Source organism: Octopus bimaculoides, chromosome 20, assembly GCF_001194135.2.
Source record: "Octopus bimaculoides isolate UCB-OBI-ISO-001 chromosome 20, ASM119413v2, whole genome shotgun sequence".
Taxonomy (NCBI): Eukaryota; Metazoa; Mollusca; class Cephalopoda; order Octopoda; family Octopodidae; genus Octopus; species Octopus bimaculoides.
In genome coordinates, this window is record NC_069000.1 from 20,021,057 (window position 1) to 20,028,115 (window position 7,059).

At 37.5% G+C, this 7,059-nt stretch overlaps 2 long non-coding RNA genes across 16 annotated transcripts in view; both read left to right on the plus strand.

Moving 5' to 3' along the window:
• LOC128250325 (uncharacterized) overlaps positions 1-4,796 on the plus strand; it is a 5,121-nt gene extending 325 nt beyond the window's left edge. The window contains exon 2 of the long non-coding RNA XR_008266351.1: positions 3,108-4,796. This is a non-coding gene — a long non-coding RNA (uncharacterized LOC128250325). The remainder of the gene's footprint in view (positions 1-3,107) is intronic.
• The window catches only part of LOC106871257 (uncharacterized), a 413,124-nt gene that overhangs the window by 198,265 nt on the left and 207,800 nt on the right, over positions 1-7,059 (plus strand). The window lies entirely within an intron of this gene.

The following is a 7,059-nucleotide window of genomic DNA, read 5'->3' on the forward strand; positions in this document are numbered from 1 at the left end:
GCACACACACACACACACACACACACACACACACTTTGTAGTGTGTATGAGTGGATTAAAATGTTTTAAAATGGCCGAACAAGCGTGAAGCACGCTGTGGGATCATGACGGCTATGAAGCTACCACTGGTATGAAGATTTGACAAACTCAAGAGATGGTTCTGGCAAACCGACGAATGACCATTGATGAGGTGGCATGTTATCTGCAAATTGGTCATGGCTCTGCATACGGAACCCTCTGCAACAAACTTCAATTCCGTAAAGTCTGAACGAGTTTGATGCCAAGGAAGTTTACCCAAGCGCATAAGAGCTGGAAATCATGGAGATCTGTCAACGCTTTTTTTTACCACTACAACGATGAAGGCGAAGCTATTTGGGAGAGAAAAGTCACAGATGAAACCAGGGTCCATAATTTTGAGCCGGAATCCAAAAGGTAGAGTACGGTAGGGAACACCCGGAATTCCAATGAAAAAGTAACTCAGGACTCAACCTCCAGAAGAAATATTGATGCTAACCGTTTTTTTTTTGTGACACAAAAAGGCTTAGACGGGTTTGCAGTCATCAGTGTAGGCTGAAGTGAAATGCTGGCCATCAAACTGAAACTAGCGACTCAAACCAAATGCCGAAATCTATGGTTAAATCAAGTGTTGTTTTTGCCACCAACACGTATTCTAAAGAAATACGAGTTGGTGGCTGTGGCGAAAATCAAGGCCGACAAGTCCGTTGGTTTGTTCATGCCGTCGGACAGCGTTGTTGTACGCTAGACTAACTGGCCAGTTATAATGTAAGCAGAGTGGCTAGTCTTGCCCAGAAATGGGCAGAGAGGAAACTGTCCCTGAAAGGTCGTGCAGAAGTGGTGAATGCCTATATCGCCTAGTCGCCATGGCTTGTCTCAACTACTGCTGTATCTGATTATAGAGCGTCTGTTATTTAGTTTCCTATGGAAGGGATGCATTCGAATAATCAAGAGATCAATCTGCTGCCAATACCCTCGACGTTGCGACTTAAACATGCCGTGGCTGCTAATACGCAGATATACGCTTCGGCTGTGTCATTTGTAACGATTTCTAGAAGGTGAATGTGTATGAGCTTTATTCTTGAGGCCCGTCTTTCTGCAATCCGTCTCCTTAATGGACCTACAGTTCTGGGTAAAGGAAAGACTGACCCTGGGCGCTTGGCACATAGAATGTCGTAAGGTACTCATAACTTTCAACAAGTTGGGCAATGGATCCTTGGATATTCTAATTTAGCAATTTATTGAAGATTAATGATAGGGAAGCGTGACCACGTTTTCGGGGAGACTCTGGGTGCCGACGGAAACGAACTGATCAGTCTGCTCTGTAGGACTTGCCGGTCGGGGATTGCCAAGGATAGTTTCCAGAAGTCCTTGGCTTGATCGTGCTTCCAATGGACGCTACCGGCTCAGGTTATATTTTACAGGCACGTATGTACTGTCATATGGGTGTGTACAAGATGAGCGCACAGAGAAAAAGCCATTCTACTTGTTCTGAAGTTATGTCGAAAAGCTGCTGTCGTGTGTAGGACGGATTCGTCAATCAAGCGAGGCAATAGTGATGATAGTCTCTCTGCCCTCCTTTAAACGAGCAGGTAAGGCAGTTTTCTTTTGTCTGATGGATATGTCAAAAGAGATTGTCTGGTGGACAAGGTTGAAAGGTATGAGGATAGAGACATTGCTCTTTGGTAGAGTCTTCATCAACTTTTTCAAATTTCACTTGAAAAATAAAGTGAGGGTTGGGAGGGGGGAGGTATTGACCCCGAGTGAATTTAGTCAAACGTGGGTATAAGTATCAAAAAATGGCAAAAGTGGATGGTATCACTTTAAAAATTAGCTTGTGAGTCGGAGAACACTTGTCCTTGGTGTTCGGGAAGATGGTGGCGTATCCCGATTAGTCCTAGAGGTTCTCATGTATCAGGAGAATCGCATCACTATCACATGTTTATTTACCAGTGTAACTATGTATACTTTTCTTTTGTTTATACTGTGGACCGTGTACACTTTCCACCCTTGTTTATATATATATTGCCCTATTCTATGTAAATCTCCACACTATATGCCTGTCTTTGTAATGTCCCTTCATCCGACACCCTAATAACAAGTAAAAGAAATTACTATTATTGTTGAGTAAGAGAGAAGCGCGTGCCATCAAAGTGACGCCGGGGTAGAATATACAAATCGCAATATAACCATTATGACTACTCATCTGTAGCTGCAAAAAAGGTTAAATCAAAAGCAAAGTAAAATGCGTTTGAATAATTGCCTGAAAAGTGGGAACAAATACTGCTGCATGGTAAATATGCGGCCCATAGCAAACAAGCTGATGTAGACCAGAAGCACACCCATCAGTGGTTATGGAGATCAGGGCTAAAGGCAGAAAGTGAAGGCTATATCATGGCTGCCCAAGATCAGAGCTTATCGACGCAGAACTATCAAGCCAATGTGATGAAAAATGGTGTAGACCCAAAATGCCGATACTGCAACGATGGGATAGAAACAGTGGACCATCTAATCTCTGGTTGTAAGGTTTCAGCACCTGTAGAGTACAAATCACATGACAGAGTTAACCAATATCTACGCCGGAAAACGTGTCAGTATTATAAAATCAAAACCGCTGTAACTGAGGGAGAAAATGCAACTATTCTTGGGGACTTCCCAGTATGTACAAACTGAACCATCAAGGCAAATAAACCAGATATTGATGTGAAAGACCAAAACAATAAAGTCTGTTTATTGATTGACATGAGCATACCCTGTGACCATAATATCTCGGCAAAAGAATTTGATGAGCTCAGAAAATATAAAGATTTCCTCATCGAAATCGAAAAGGTGTAGCATCTCAAGACGGTTACCATTTATGCAGGAAGTGCAAAAGATTGTCTAAACTGGTACGTCACACGTATTGAGAAGAGCTTGTTGCTGTGAATTTTCTTTCCCTTTTCCCCTTTATTTTCTTTGTCTACTTTTTTATTTTCTATTTTTCTCTCTGTCTTTCTTCCCCTTTTACTCTATTACATGACTTTGTAAATGGTCAATTTGGTGTGTTTATTTTAATGGCCTACCAATGTATACAGTGCGTTTCTCTCTCCTAGGTGTCAGGAAGACACTCGGCAAAAAATGGAAACGAAATTGAAAGAAGATGATAATGAAAATAATAATAATAGCCAACACTATGGAATAGCAACAGAAAAGATGGTATAGGCATACGCTAGAAAAGGTCACACAAAATGAGAAAGCAATCATACTCTGGGATATGCCAATACACACAGATAGAGAAATTAAGGCTAATATACCGGACATAGTTGTCAGAGATTACCAAGGAAAAATGCTTTCTAATCGATGTACCAATACCAACAGATAACAATGTTTCTCTAAAACAAACGGAAAAACTTTAAAAATATAAAGATTTTAAAATAGAGGTAACTCGAATGCGGAATCTAAAAGCAGAAACAATTCATATTATAGTGGCTGCATTAGGCATGATAAAATAATATTCAGACAAATCCATAATAAAAACAGCATTGACAAACAAGTATATATAACATACAGAAAATAGCACAACTAAGCACTGCACGCATCCTACGTAAAACACTTTCAATACAGTAAAATTAAGAGCATCACAGCAAACCACAACACATACCAAAGCCACACAGAGCTGCGCTCGGAAGTGAAGTGAAAGCACGTTATGAAAATTAGACTACTGAATAATAATAATAATAATAATAATAATAATAATAATAATAATAATAATAATAATAATAATAATATTAATAATAACAACAACAACAACAACAACAACAACAACAACGACGATGATGATGATGATGATGATGATGATGATGATGATGATGAGGAGGATGATGATCAATTGCCAGGACTGTATAGAAGCAGAGGAAAACAACTTAGGGTGGTATATAAAAAAATGTCGTTGTGCCACTGCTGAAACTCACGAAGGCCGGCGTCATCAAAACTGTAAACTGAAAATTGCACAGCTTAGGAAGAAGCGTTAAGTACCAATTATATGAAGTACAGAATAGACAATACTACCGATAGCGACAAATGTAGAATGTGTGGTGAGAGGGGTGAAAAGGTATGGCACATCGTTAGCGAATGCCCGAAATTGGAACAACGCAAATACAAACTACGCCATGACAATGTGGCAAGAATGATCCATTGGGAGCTTTGTGGAAATCAAGGCCTACAAAGAGCAAAGACGTGGTCTGAGCAAACCCAAGAAAGAGTCACTGAAAATAAGAACTGCAAAATCCTGTGCGATCACTTGACTAGACATCGGAAACCGGACATTGTTGTGGCGAATAAAAAACAAAGAACATGTACGATAATCGCCATAGCATGCCTCGGTGACAACAGGATCAACGTGAAAGAAGAAAAATAAACAACTTTGACGGTTTTAAGTGGAAAATACGAAGGTTGTGATCAATGAGGAGATTAGACCAATAGCAATTGGTGCACTTGGAAGTATCAGCACTCAACGAACAACATGGCTGAAAAAGACTGGTGCAACTGTGAAGGCAGAACACCTACAAAAATCAGCATTGCTTGGAACTGCAAGAATTCTTCGCTGAGTTCTTGAAGCATGACCAGTAAACAAATGTCACCTTAATCTGCTGGCTGTAGACAGCAAACATTTTCCATCTTACTCAACAAAATAAGCTGTGAGCTTTCATCACATAATAATAATAATAATAATAATAATAATAATAATAATAATAATAATAATAATAATAATAATAATAATAATAATAATAATAATAACAATAATAATAGCAATAATAATAATAATAATTAATATTATTATTATAACAATAATACTTTCTTTACAGGCCACCGGGGCCTATAATAATGGACATTAGAATGTGATTGCTTGTAACATGGATAGTGGTAGAAAAACAAGAAAACAGTCAAGACAGTCAACATAGCGTGTAACAAAGATTATCTTCCAATCAAAAGATTGATTCGTCAACTCTATAGTTTCTTGTGAATGATCCGGAAAATGTGTGAATAATTATGAAACTCCTTATTATTATGCATAATCTTTTTACTTGAGCCTACCTGGTGCCCAACCGTTTTGAAATTCAAAGTTAGATTACATAACTATATTCATTCTCTTAAATACAAAAGAAAACTGCACTTTGTTGGCTGAATTCAAAGGTAGGAATATAGATTACTGTACTTCATGGTTTATTATAGGTAGCACCCTTCCTTACAGAGGATGTGGTGTGAGCTTTAATCTGTACTTGGTGGAGGCATAATTAACTGTAAGTCCAACCTAATTAACCTAATAACAGCGTGTTATTAATGAGTTGTTTTCATTTATTTAACAAAATATTTTAAAAGATTTTCATACAAAAATCCCAAATAATTAACTTACCTAGGTGTAAATAAAATTAATGACTACATCATCTTTTTAGGGATTATTCCTCTTCCTTCTTAAATTATCTATTATCTAACATACCAAGTACTGTTTCCCTAACTAATTTTTAATCTTTAATCTAATCATTAACTTTTGCACCTACCAGTTTAATTTTATTTAATTGAATTAGCTTCAACCGTAGTAAACCCGATATTCCTCATACGAAATAGAAAAGCAGATAATTGACTTATACAGCTACTATGTACCCAGTTGACCTTCTCCCGTTCCCTGTTGTTATTAGCTTATAAATCACCCTACTGCAGATTGGCCAGAAAATACATTTGTTAGTAGTAATCTTCTCTGAGCTATGTCTTCACAGAGTAACATGCTCCCACACTTGATGACATCTTGACCCCCCAGGACTGTGAATTTGCCAAGTATATAATAAATGAAATAAAAAGATAATTAGCCATGTCTGTTATCTACAATCCCACTTCTACAAGTTTGTTTGTAGCACAATCTGAAAATCTACCAATTAAATTTAAACTCGAAAGAAAATGATTAGGGACTAACTGAACGATTGGTTAATTGAATAATTGATTATTAATTGATTGATTTAGTATATTAGCCATTGTATAACGAGGAAACAGCTTCTCAAGCCATTCGATATGTTCGTATCAGTGAATACAGTGATGTATATATACATACATCTATACATGATCACATGCAAACATAAATACACACATACATACAAACAAGCATGCATACACGAACACACATATATGTAGATGCATATATATATATGTATGTATATATATGCCTGTGTATATATATATATATATATATATATATATATATATATATATACATACACTCATATATATATGTGTGTGTGTGTGTGTGTTTGTGTCTGTGTTTCTGTTAAATAAAATGAGACAAGAAAGCCGAGGCTGAGTGGAATTTTCAGGACATTTATAAAGAGAAAGGTAGTCTTACAGCTGTTTCTGAGATGTTAGGGATATCCCTTCATCAGAGACGATGTAAGACGATTAAATAGAGGGAAATATCAGAGTTCAATACAAGGAGTTATTTTGGAAAAGGAAGGAAATAGGAAGTATAAAGGGAAATAAGAGAATACAAGTAAAAATAAAAATAGGCGCAGGAGTGACTGTGTGGTAAGTAGCTTGCTTACCAACCACATGGTTCCGGGTTCATTCCCACTGCGTGGCACCTTGGGCAAGAGTAGAAAGTGTCTCAATTTGATCGACCCCAGTATGCAACTGGTACTTAATTTATCGACACCCGAGAAGATGAAAGGCAAAGTCGACCTCGGCGGAATTTGAACCCAGAACGTAAGGACAAACTACATGCCGCTAATTATTTTGCCCGGCGTGCTAACGATTCTGCAGGCTCACCACCTTGCATCCCTTTCTATTAAATCCCGTTGTGTAACTTTTAACGTTTCCAAAATTGCCAAAATAAGTACCACTTACCACTGAAATCTTGACTCCTACACAATCTGTGACCTTGTGCCAATTTTAGAAGTTACAATTATTATTTTTGTTTTGTTCGTTAATCTTTAACAACAATAACAACAACAACAACAATACAAAATGGTGGACTTGGTTAAATTTCATTTGAAATAGCTCACAGGTTAGGAGAAGAGTAGA